Below are 13,250 nucleotides of genomic sequence, written 5' to 3' on the forward strand. Positions count from 1 at the left end.
ATAAAGTAGTTACAGTTAAAAATATGCCGATTTGAAGAAAAATATTTGGTTATGAATGATAGAAAACGTATCTTACTACAGTAAGGGTAACAATGATAAACTACATTATGTACGGTACAGTACTATAAAATTTGTACTGTAAATGTATAGTACTGTATGTATTGTATTACTTTTCCATTTGTAATTGCATTATGTTCTAATAACTACTTCATTTACAGGTATTAACAGTTAGGTTAGGTATGTTGAATGATTCAAATGTATTTTGCTGTATTTCATTCTTGATATAGCTTCATAGATTTTTAATATGGTGGTTTTTAGGGCTTGGAACGTATGTGGTGATTTACATATAAAACTGCCCTCATTATACGAAAGCCACTCTGGGGCGAATTAATTTCGTATCTAGAGGTATTACTGTACTTTTACCCAGATTGATTGATTTGGAATTTTCTTACATATATCTTAACAAGAACCCACCAATTTTGTTGCTCCGTTTGAAAGTTGGGTAGCTAACCAAGTCCAAACTCGGTAAGGATACTCGGTATTCATGTGAGAGATCAGAATCACATTTAACTTTCATAATTTATTTTACTTTGCTTTGAAAGATTTTTAGCATTATAATAATTCTGTACGAAAGCATCTTCTGGACAGGTAAATTACGTGAAATACCATAGAATTGAAAAAAAACCTTCAATATAAAATTTGGCTGCATACTAATGAGCCACTGTAAATTGTCTTACTTTAAATATTACCTTCATAAATGAAATATAAAGAGATTGATTCCTATATTTGTTCGTATGGGAGTATGATTTCAGTGAAGCTGGAACTTGGCGAATAGGATTTAGAAGGAGGTGTCAGTAGTTACTGGCTGGTGGCAGGGAAGCCCTGCCCCCTGCCATCATACTAAGTAGCCATTTTGACTTCAGCCACTGAGCAGCACAGACGTACAATAGTGTATTCACGGTGCTAACAAAACTTGGTTGTCTCTTTTAATGAAATCTTTTTCCCTTTTCTGAATGATTGCACTTGACTGACCATGTACGATATGTGTAGCCATGTGAGCTTGCCCAGTTGTCTGCAGTAAGCTCTTGTGCAGGACAGGTGGATCCCCATTCTTGGTGCCCTTTTTGCAGAGGCATGACTGTATGCAATCATACCCATGTAATAAGTGTAGGGAGTGGCCTGTTTTGCAGTTGTCAGTTGGAATAGGAGGAGGAAGAAAAAGTCAATGCGGGATTCTTCTTCTCTTCGAAAAGGAAAATGCCTGCTGGCTTTCATATCTTGCCCCCTCATTCTCAGCCTTTTGCTGCTTCTCCATCTTCCTCAGGCAGCACTTTATAAAGGATGATGACTGACCTACCCATGGGACAAGCTGTAGGTAAGGCAGACTTATCACTTAACCCCCAGTGATGGACCTTGTATTAAGCCTGCCTTGGTAATCGCTGAAGATGATGCTTCTAAGGACCGGACCTTAAGGACTTTATGGCCCTCCTTGGGATTGGAGGGCATTCCGTCAACAGAGAAGCTGCCACCAGCCCCCTCTACTGCTGTGTTGTCTTCCTCTGCCATCCTTGCATAAAAAAAACTCCTGCTATGACCTCCTCCATCCAGGCCCAGCCTACTGAAGGTGTAGTTGATTGTCGATATTCGCCTTCTGTACCCTCATTGCCTTTGGCAAAGAAATCCTTGTCTAATGATTCTGGAAAGGGTAGGAAATGACCTTGACCTCCCTCTCCTCCAAACCCAATCCCTTCAGCTTTGTCTTCTATCACAGAGTCTCCTGTGACCACCCATCTCTCAATGGCACAGAAGAGAGAAAGTCTTATGTATGCCCAGTCTGCTCCTGCCTCCCCTTCATGTAATTGTGTCAGATGGCGCTGTCTCTCCTAGGAAGACAATTACCTCTGCTCCAGTTTCAGCCAAACGACATTCTTTCCCTTTGCCAGGTGATGAGACTTCAGGACTACTCAGTGAAAAGGGACAAGAGCGACCTTCCAACCACTATGACCAGAATGCCAATGCTAAATCTTCACACTCACGTGTACCTGTATGAAAAAAATCCCTTTGGGAGTATTTTCCACATGCATAATCTTCCAAGGACAGCTCTACATGTGCACAATTATCTCGTCAGCCTTATATGTCTTCATGCGTAAGGTCTCTTCCATATATACGATCTCCTTCATGCCTAGTCACCCCTACACTCACAATCTCCCGTGAGTGGGTACAGTACGATCACTTTAGAAAGACTGGAGACTTTTTCTTATGAGCATTCCCTAACAGCAAGGTCTCCATGTGCAGAGCTCCTGCAAACAGTAAATCCACACCTTAAGTCTCCATACATAGCTCCATCACGAGCTAGAGCTCCATGCTCAAGAAATTCACACACAGATCCCTCTTACTTTAAGACTCTAGGCCCACAAGCATAGGGAGGTCATCATGTGCTTACACACTATTAGATAGGTCAGGTTCACACCCTCCACGTTCTAGGTCTAACTAGACAGGGTCCACTAAGTTATGCACATGATCCTCCGTCTTATACTAGGATTTCTTGTGATTGGTCCTCATGATCATCCCACACGGGAACATTCGACAGTGAGAACCTCCTATGGTCATTTGGCATAAGACAGGGCTCATAGCACAAGAAGCGTTAAGGATTGGACTCCTTTGTCTTGTACCCCTAGGTACACGTCAGGTAGGAGAGATCAGCACCAAACAGTACTCCAACATTCCAGTTACAGGATGCCTGTCTCCCCAACACCCATCCCTGGCAAGGAAGAGAGATTTGTCCTCATAGTTGGAAAAGGCAAGTAGAAGGTCCCATTGAGCCCGTCTTCAAGACTCTTCAACCTCTTTAGACAGATGACCCAAGGATAAGTTGATCCACAGGCCTTTCCAGCATTATTCTGTGAGTCCTTCAGTGATACAGGCCTTTGCCCTGTCACCTAAGACTTGTTGGAGAACAAAGGGTATTTTTAGTGATAAGGGAGAAGCAATCCCTTTGGCAATTGTATCAACTTCTTCAGTATATTGTCCAGGTTTGGTCTAAGGACTGGGGAAGAAACAAGGGAAACGCTGAGACCACCCTTCAGAACGAATCTAGTCCTCTCCCCCCCTCAATCGAAGAGGAGTTCTAGGACTAACTAAACGCTTCAGCTCCTGAATCAGGATCTGCACAAGTGAAGGCAGAAAATATAGAAACAAAATCAAACTTCATTAAGGTAAGGTTTTATCTCTCGTCAAAGAATCTAACAACCTACGGGAGGCAACCAGACCTCCAGTCAAGTTCAGGACGACCTCCATTGATCAACGCTTTGGCACCTCTCAGGGTTCGAGCCCTGGCCTGGAACTACCCTAGTCTGAACTGGGCCTGGAAGCAATAGACAGTGTGGATGCGCACGTCTCCGAGTGAAGCAACTCCTTACGTTTGAATTTCTTGAAAAAATCCTACCTCCTGCACTCTCCCATCAGGAGGGTTTATATCCCAGAGGAGGCCATTTGTTTCCTTCTAAAAGTCAATGCGATAATGACAGCGTTAACATTAGGGATGTCGGTAGAAAGACTCTGAAGTGAGTCAATAGTTTTCTCAGTATTCGAGTACTTAAAAAGAACCTTTTTGGCAAGTCTTCAGGCGAACACCTAGTTGAACCACTAATCAAGGACAAGGGTTTACTTTGCAGCCTCTCAGTATCTAGCATCTAGCAAATCCTGAGAACAAGATAAAGTTCACAGATGTAATTCTGTCAGGTGAGGGCGATTACTTAATTAGCTTATCAATCGGCCAACCAGTGGACCAACTGAGTGCTCAAGTGGAGGGACTGTAGCGGCTAGATTTACGAGGAAAATTGGGCAATGGAAGGCACCAACATTCTGGAACTCCTTAATTTGATATAACTTAGCCAAGTTCCAGCTTTGCTAAAATTCTATTTCTATTAAAGGACACAGTTTTGTATAGTTAAGGAAAACACAAATTGCCATTAAAATTTAAAATTTTATAAATGTTTGGTTGATATATACTGTACATATTTTACTGAGATTTACTTCTTGCCATCATCTGAAACTTTAAAACAACCTTAGTTTCTACTTGCAAAAGACTAAAGATGATTTGTTCCGTAACCGAAATACAAACCACGCTTTTTACATCGGGTTTACCTTTTAGCGCAGCAGAAATGGCGAGCCATTAGAATTTAACGAGGGTGTATTACCCCCCGCGCTAGTTAGCGGGGGGGGGGGGGGAGTGGTAGCTAGCTACCCCTCCCCCCCTCACACAGATGAATGCTCACTTTCACTTTTGGCTCGGACTGTGACAGACGTCTCTGTCTTGGTCCTCTCTTGGCAGCCATTGTTTGTTTTGTCTTTACTTAATTGCTTACTTTTCTTTTACTCAATATATATGCAAACATGTTTTCATGTTTGTATATATATATTTGAGTATAGAAATCAGTAAGTTTCCTTTTCAGAGTTGTGTGTGTAGTGTACGATATCTACGTGGAGTCCTCGGCAGTTAGGCCACCACGGCGTAATTTTATGGGTGGCGATCGAGTTTGACTTCGGTCTTTCTCTCTCTCTCTCTCTCTCTCTCTCTTGAGGTCGTTCACCCTTTTACTACGTGTTACTACGCCCTTGTAGCTTCCTTTCCGTGTGGGGGGGTTGCTACGCCATACGTTTGTCTCAATTAGTTTATGAATCTAATTGTAGTTGTAAATTTTTCAGCTTGTAGAACGATTCCTTTCGAGGTTTTCGTGATTCCTTTCGAGGTTTTCGTTCTTTCTTTAGTGTTCATTCATTTTTAAATTACATAATTACATAGTTTCATGATTATAATTGTTATAATTCTGTTTTGATTACAGCTCTCCTTCCGTGAGTGTAGGCTAAGTGGTTGTGAGGGCACGTGCCTGTTGTGTAATTCTTGTTTCCTTTCCCTCGGGATTCCTCTTCAGAGCCTTCCCGGGGGAATGAATGTGTACTGATGATTTTGTTTTATTATTTTACAGTTACCGATCTAGTTCGTTTCTGTAATATAGCAACGGTGTGAGCTGTCTTGTTGAGGCCTGGGGATTCGGCTGTTGCTGCCTCCCCCCTTGTATTTTCGTCAGGGGCGTGTCTTCTTCTATTGGAAGTACTCTTGTGACGACTGACAGCTCTCCAGTTCATTTTAGAACTCTCAGGAGGCTCGCCTCCTTGGGCGGGTAACTTTCCTTCCGAGGGAAGTTTTTCCTGTCCAGGCTTGAGTTTTTCCCCTTTTGGGGGGTTCTTCTCTTGCCTTTTTTTCGTGCGACTATGCTCTTGGTGCTGAGCGGTCACACCTGCAGTTTTGCTCAAGGGGCTGGGCAACTGCAGGAGCCCCTCTTCGGAGGATTTCTCCTTTTAGGCCACTGGCTGGCCAGTCTCTTCTACGAAGTGTTTCTCTTTCGTTCGCGAGAGAGTACACTCATAGAAACTCCTCTTTGGAGGATTCTTCTGCTGCTGATGCTGTTGGCCTCCTTCACCGTAAGGCCCACCGTCCGCCTCGTCGTAAGGGCCTCTCATCTCCCTATAAGGGTGCTAAGAGGCGCCTTTTTGAATCTCCGTTTGCAGCCTACAACTCCTTCTTCTTGATCTTCCGCCTTGGTGCAGATGGACAGCAGTGTGATCTCGTCTTCCGACGGGCAACGGTCTTCCCGACGGACAACGGACATAAGTCTCCCGGCGGACAGGCAACGGTCTTCCGATGGACATCTGTCTCCCGACGGACAACGTTCCCTTCGGGGCAAAGGGTCACCTCCCACGGGGGTTCTTCCCTTGCGTGTCAGGGTTCCCCTGCGCGCCCTTCTGCTGTGTTCTCTCCTGCTCCTGCTCAGTGTTAGCGCACAGGCGCTCTCCTGCTCATCAGCGCTTCCTGATCGCTAGCGCTCTCCTTTCGCCAGCGCTCTCCTGTTCGTCAGCGCTCTCATGATGATCATCCCAGCTGTTCCTGTTGGTTTCTGTTACGCGCCCACGCTCGCCCTCGCGATCTAGAACTTCGGTTCAGGTCTGGGTCAAGGACTCTTCTTCTATGCGCAGGCTTCCACGCGTTGCCTTCTGCTCATCAGCAATCATCAGCTCGCCAGAGATCATCAGCTCGCCAGCGATCACCTGCTCGCCAGCGTTCACCTGCTCGCCAGCGCGCACAGGCGATTTTAGTATTGCCTATTCAACAGCGTTCTACACGTCGGCGATCACCTGTCTCTCGGCGATCTCCGGATTGCCCGCGTGTGTTACAACCGGCACGCCAACGTTCTACAATGCTTCTGAAGGAACATGGTTTGCCAGCTACTAGCTCGCCATCGCCCACCTGCGCATGCTGCTCGCCATCGCGCGATCGCCCACCTGCGCATGCTGCTCGCCATCGCGCGATCGCCCACCTGCGGATGCTGCTCGCCATCGCGCGATCGCCCACCTGCGGATGCTGCTCGCCATCGCGCGATCGCCCACCTGCGGATGCTGCTCGCCATCGCGCGATCGCCCACCTGCGGATGCTGCTCGCCATCGCGCGATCGCCCACCTGCGGATGCTGCTCGCCATCGCGCGATCGCCCACCTGCGGATGCTGCTCACCATCGCGCGATCGCCCACCTGCGCATGCTGCTCGCCAATGCGTCGACATGCCACAACGCGCCATCGCCAACCTGCGCGTTAGCGCTCACCAGCTCACCACCGATCGCCTGTTGATCCATATCGCCAGCGGTCTTCCTCGCCCACGCGGCAGCGCGTTTCCTCGCCATCTCGCTAACGCTTGCGTTCGCCGCCTCGGACTCGCGCTCATTCACCTGCCCACCCTCGCGACCGCACGCCTGCGCGCCCGCGCGATCATTCGCCTGTGCGCCCACACGCCCACGTGCCTGCACGTCTACGCTCATGCGCGTCCGCGCACGTCTACGCTCATGCGCGTCCGCGCACGTCTACGCTCATGCGCGTCCGCGCACATGCTCTCCAATGTTCGCCCGGGCGCGAACCAACGGTATTCCATCGCGCGGACGGACGGTCGGTGTTCCGTCGCGCGAACCGACGGTGTTCCGTCACGTGAACCGACGGTGTTCCATCGCTCGAACCTACAGGATCTGCACAAGTGAAGGCAGAAAATATAGAAACAAAATCAAACTTCATTAAGGTAAGGTTTTATCTCTCGTCAAAGAATCTAACAACCTAGGGGAGGCAACCAGACCTCCAGTCAAGTTCAGGACGACCTACATTGATCAACGCTTTGGCACCTCTCAGGGTTCGAGCCCTGGCCTGGAACTACCCTAGTCTGAACTGGGCCTGGAAGCAATAGACAGTGTGGATGCGCACGTCTCCGAGTGAAGCAACTCCTTACGTTTGAATTTCTTGAAAAAATCCTACCTCCTGCACTCTCCCATCAGGAGGGTTTATATCCCAGAGGAGGCCATTTGTTTCCTTCTAAAAGTCAATGCGATAATGACAGCGTTAACATTAGGGATGTCGGTAGAAAGACTCTGAAGTGAGTCAATAGTTTTCTCAGTATTCGAGTACTTAAAAAGAACCTTTTTGGCAAGTCTTCAGGCGAACACCTAGTTGAACCACTAATCAAGGACAAGGGTTTACTTTGCAGCCTCTCAGTATCTAGCATCTAGCAAATCCTGAGAACAAGATAAAGTTCACAGATGTAATTCTGTCAGGTGAGGGCGATTACTTAATTAGCTTATCAATCGGCCAACCAGTGGACCAACTGAGTGCTCAAGTGGAGGGACTGTAGCGGCTAGATTTACGAGGAAAATTGGGCAATGGAAGGCACCAACATTCTGGAACTCCTTAATTTGATATAACTTAGCCAAGTTCCAGCTTTGCTAAAATTCTATTTCTATTAAAGGACACAGTTTTGTATAGTTAAGGAAAACACAAATTGCCATTAAAATTTAAAATTTTATAAATGTTTGGTTGATATATACTGTACATATTTTACTGAGATTTACTTCTTGCCATCATCTGAAACTTTAAAACAACCTTAGTTTCTACTTGCAAAAGACTAAAGATGATTTGTTCCGTAACCGAAATACAAACCACGCTTTTTACATCGGGTTTACCTTTTAGCGCAGCAGAAATGGCGAGCCATTAGAATTTAACGAGGGTGTATTACCCCCCGCGCTAGTTAGCGGGGGGGGGGGGGGGGGGGGGGGGGGGGAGTGGTAGCTAGCTACCCCTCCCCCCCTCACACAGATGAATGCTCACTTTCACTTTTGGCTCGGACTGTGACAGACGTCTCTGTCTTGGTCCTCTCTTGGCAGCCATTGTTTGTTTTGTCTTTACTTAATTGCTTACTTTTCTTTTACTCAATATATATGCAAACATGTTTTCATGTTTGTATATATATTTGAGTATAGAAATCAGTAAGTTTCCTTTTCAGAGTTGTGTGTGTAGTGTACGATATCTACGTGGAGTCCTCGGCAGTTAGGCCACCACGGTGTAATTTTATGGGTGGCGATCGAGTTTGACTTCGGTCTTTCTCTCTCTCTCTCTCTCTCTCTCTCTCTTGAGGTCGTTCACCCTTTTACTACGTGTTACTACGCCCTTGTAGCTTCCTTTCCGTGTGGGGGGGTTGCTACGCCATACGTTTGTCTCAATTAGTTTATGAATCTAATTGTAGTTGTAAATTTTTCAGCTTGTAGAACGATTCCTTTCGAGGTTTTCGTTCTTTCTTTAGTGTTCATTCATTTTTAAATTACATAATTACATAGTTTCATGATTATAATTGTTATAATTCTGTTTTGGTTACAGCTCTCCTTCCGTGAGTGTAGGCTAAGTGGTTGTGAGGGCACGTGCCTGTTGTGTAATTCTTGTTTCCTTTCCCTCGGGATTCCTCTTCAGAGCCTTCCCGGGGGAATGAATGTGTACTGATGATTTTGTTTTATTATTTTACAGTTACCGATCTAGTTCGTTTCTGTAATATAGCAACGGTGTGAGCTGTCTTGTTGAGGCCTGGGGATTCGGCTGTTGCTGCCTCCCCCCTTGTATTTTCGTCAGGGGCGTGTCTTCTTCTATTGGAAGTACTCCTGTGACGACTGACAGCTCTCCAGTTCATTTTAGAACTCTCAGGAGGCTCGCCTCCTTGGGCGGGTAACTTTCCTTCCGAGGGAAGTTTTTCCTGTCCAGGCTTGAGTTTTTCCCCTTTTGGGGGGTTCTTCTCTTGCCTTTTTTTCGTGCGACTATGCTCTTGGTGCTGAGCGGTCACACCTGCAGTTTTGCTCAAGGGGCTGGGCAACTGCAGGAGCCCCTCTTCGGAGGATTTCTCCTTTTAGGCCACTGGCTGGCCAGTCTCTTCTACGAAGTGTTTCTCTTTCGTTCGCGAGAGAGTACACTCATAGAAACTCCTCTTTGGAGGATTCTTCTGCTGCTGATGCTGTTGGCCTCCTTCACCGTAAGGCCCACCGTCCGCCTCGTCGTAAGGGCCTCTCATCTCCCTATAAGGGTGCTAAGAGGCGCCTTTTTGAATCTCCGTTTGCAGCCTACAACTCCTCCTTCTTGATCTTCCGCCTTGGTGCAGATGGACAGCAGTGTGATCTCGTCTTCCGACGGGCAACGGTCTTCCCGACGGACAACGGACATAAGTCTCCCGGCGGACAGGCAACGGTCTTCCGATGGACATCTGTCTCCCGACGGACAACGTTCCCTTCGGGGCAAAGGGTCACCTCCCACGGGGGTTCTTCCCTTGCGTGTCAGGGTTCCCCTGCGCGCCCTTCTGCTGTGTTCTCTCCTGCTCCTGCTCAGTGTTAGCGCACAGGCGCTCTCCTGCTCATCAGCGCTTCCTGATCGCTAGCGCTCTCCTTTCGCCAGCGCTCTCCTGTTCGTCAGCGCTCTCATGATGATCATCCCAGCTGTTCCTGTTGGTTTCTGTTACGCGCCCACGCTCGCCCTCGCGATCTAGAACTTCGGTTCAGGTCTGGGTCAAGGACTCTTCTTCTATGCGCAGGCTTCCACGCGTTGCCTTCTGCTCATCAGCGATCATCAGCTCGCCAGAGATCATCAGCTCGCCAGCGATCACCTGCTCGCCAGCGTTCACCTGCTCGCCAGCGCGCACAGGCGATTTTAGTATTGCCTATTCAACAGCGTTCTACACGTCGGCGATCACCTGTCTCTCGGCGATCTCCGGATCGCCCGCGTGTGTTACAACCGGCACGCCAACGTTCTACAATGCTTCTGAAGGAACATGGTTTGCCAGCTACTAGCTCGCCATCGCCCACCTGCGCATGCTGCTCGCCATCGCGCGATCGCCCACCTGCGCATGCTGCTCGCCATCGCGCGATCGCCCACCTGCGGATGCTGCTCGCCATCGCGCGATCTCCCACCTGTGGATGCTGCTCGCCATCGCGCGATCGCCCACCTGCGGATGCTGCTCGCCATCGCGCGATCGCCCACCTGCGGATGCTGCTCGCCATCGCGCGATCGCCCACCTGCGCATGCTGCTCGCCAATGCGTCGACATGCCACAACGCGCCATCGCCAACCTGCGCGTTAGCGCTCACCAGCTCACCACCGATCGCCTGTTGATCCATATCGCCAGCGGTCTTCCTCGCCCACGCGGCAGCGCGTTTCCTCGCCATCTCGCTAACGCTTGCGTTCGCCGCCTCGGACTCGCGCTCATTCACCTGCCCACCCTCGCGACCGCACGCCTGCGCGCCCGCGCGATCATTCGCCTGTGCGCCCACACGCCCACGTGCCTGCACGTCTACGCTCATGCGCGTCCGCGCACGTCTACGCTCATGCGCGTCCGCGCACATGCTCTCCAATGTTCGCCCGGGCGCGAACCAACGGTATTCCATCGCGCGGACGGACGGTCGGTCGGTGTTCCGTCACGTGAACCGACGGTGTTCCATCGCTCGAACCTACAGTGTTTCTTTGCACGAACGTCGGCTTAATTCTTGCAGTATCCATTGCTAGTCTATGGGTTATCGCTCGCCGACCACCAGCTCTCGCCCTTCCTACCACGCTCGCCCTCCTTCTGCGCTCCTTCGCTCACCTTCGTTTGCGTTCCTGCGTGACCGCGCATGGGCGCTTCCACGTTCGCCCACGCTCAAATCTTTGAATTACCATCGCGCGAGCTCCAGGGTGATTGCGACCACGATTCCCATTGGGGTTTTCGCAACATGGCCAGCCTGGCGAGTTCTTCTGGAGCGTATTTCCAGAACACGGCCTCACCCCGTAAACGCAGAGCATGACACTTGCAAGGATAGGAAGAAACTTCAGGGAGGTCTGAGCAACACCCCTCTTTCCGGAACCTGGGTTAGCCCTTCCCTGTCATTCCCTGGAAGGATTTCTCCATCGGCCAAGGGGTGACTGCTTACCCCTTCCTCTGGGGGTTTACCAGGTCCTTTCCCTCCTCGGTCACGGCCCGAGGTTTGGTTCAAGGAAGCTACAGGAAGATCATAGGTACTTTTCTCCTCTCGAGCTCAGGCACCTTGGCCTTTCGTCGTTAAGTATCTAACTTGCGGACAAGCTCGATGTTGTACCATCTGGACGCGCTGACTGAGGGCTTCCTTCGGGTGTCTCATCTGTGGAGGTCGACAACCTCAGACACCCTTCCATCCTTGAGAAGAGTTTGTTTGTGCCCAAGGACAGATACTTAGACAGCGGCTGTGCTGAGGAAATCGACTTCCGTTTTCACTCCTCCAAGGCGCTTTCTTCCAGACTCTGCAGGGCTCCAGCGCCCTTTTCTTTCAACCACGTCGGCCTAAGTTATCGGCTACGACAACTGGGACAAGGTGTCCAATTGCAGTTTCCTCCTGTCAGGGACAGATGGCACGGGAGGCTCCCCTGGGGGGGCATAGTCCTAAAAGGGGCGGCAGAGTTCACAAACTCTAGGATTGCAGGTTTCTCACTGGGAGGATGCTTAAGGTTACTCATCCGGATGACAGCTTCCCGATGCCCATTCCCGCACAATCTCTGTGATCAGCCAAGGATATCGCGCCTGCCGTCTCTGTCGGCGAATTCAGTGTATCTGAACCTCTATGCCATAGCGTCGGCAAGAGTTGCCCGGTTGGGCAGAATGATTCATACCTTAGGCGAAGGTCCTCCATAGGATCATCGACGGCTTCACCCCCGGCCTCTTCAGTCAATCCTTTCTTGTAAGGAAGGATCTGAGAGGGGAGTTCCGTAGTCGACCTCTCAGCCCTGATCAAGTTTGTCGAACAAACTTCGGCCAGCGTAGAACAGCAGAATCGATCAGACTGGTAACGAGGCGACAGGATTCCTTAAACCCTGGATTGGAAGGACGGGTACTTTCAGTTTCCATTCCATCCATCTTCCAGGGAGCTCGTGGAATTCAGCCTAGACTGCAAGTATTCCTGCTTATGATGCAGTGTGGCTATCCCGCCGTGGCATAGCAGATTTTTTTCCCCAGAAAACTCTCCCTGCTTTCCTCATGGCCGCTCAGGTGCAGTCTTCCGCCTCCTCTGTTTTTTGGAGGGCTGGTCAATTCCGGTAGGCTCGGGTTCGACCTTCTTCAACGCCGGGACAAGCTTCCGGATGCTTACCATGAGTGTGGGTTCATGGTATTTTGCTTGGAGCCTTCTCTTCTTCTGCCTCAACATCTGGAGTATCTGGCCATGATATTGAGTCAATGGCCTTACCACGTTGGAAACCCCACTTCTCGTCCGTCCAGCGAGGTTAAGCAACGTCGGTTCTGGTCGGTACTTGGATGGGTGACCACCTGGGGATGCCAGATTCTGTTGCCACATCCTCCGAGCCTTCCTTTCAGTTGACTGTGGCAAGACTGAGGAGAGTCGCAGTACCTGTTCTCAGTCAAGCAGAGCTTTCAGCCCTACCTTGGAACGTTTCCTAGTTCTCCTTTCCTCATTGACCTGTCTATAGTCCGAACGGTCGCCTCAGGATAAGTTCCATGTGGGGCGGTCCAAGTTCCGGTGGTTTCAGGCAACGTTTAACCGGACTTCCTGGCCCCTATGGGACCAGCGGAACTATTAGACCTGCAATGGGTGTTGACCTATGGAGCCTCTTGATGGTAGTGGATATTCTCGTCCTTTCCCCACATTCTTGATGCTGTTCTCGGACTCGTCAAAGGAAAGGAGGGGGGGGGGGGCATGTTCCGGTCCAGGCCTATGGTCAAGACCTGAAGGATACCTCTCCATCATTCAGGCAGGTTTAGGGGCCATAGTCTGGACCCTCTACAGATCCTACAGCTCCTGCCGAGTCGCCCCGTGCGCGTCGACTTCATGATTCTGGCATGTTCTAACCAGCAGGGGACGCATTTTCACACCTTCACATCTTGCAG

The 13,250-nt window shown here is 49.6% G+C and overlaps 1 protein-coding gene and 1 pseudogene across 1 annotated transcript in view; both read left to right on the plus strand.

Annotated features, from left to right (window-relative positions):
* LOC137622189 (zinc finger imprinted 3-like) overlaps positions 1 to 13,250 on the plus strand; it is a 77,707-nt gene that overhangs the window by 20,210 nt on the left and 44,247 nt on the right. The window lies entirely within an intron of this gene.
* On the plus strand, positions 12,578 to 12,696 carry LOC137622890 (5S ribosomal RNA; annotated as a pseudogene).

This window comes from Palaemon carinicauda, chromosome 29, assembly GCF_036898095.1.
Source record: "Palaemon carinicauda isolate YSFRI2023 chromosome 29, ASM3689809v2, whole genome shotgun sequence".
Classification (NCBI taxonomy): domain Eukaryota; kingdom Metazoa; phylum Arthropoda; class Malacostraca; order Decapoda; family Palaemonidae; genus Palaemon; species Palaemon carinicauda.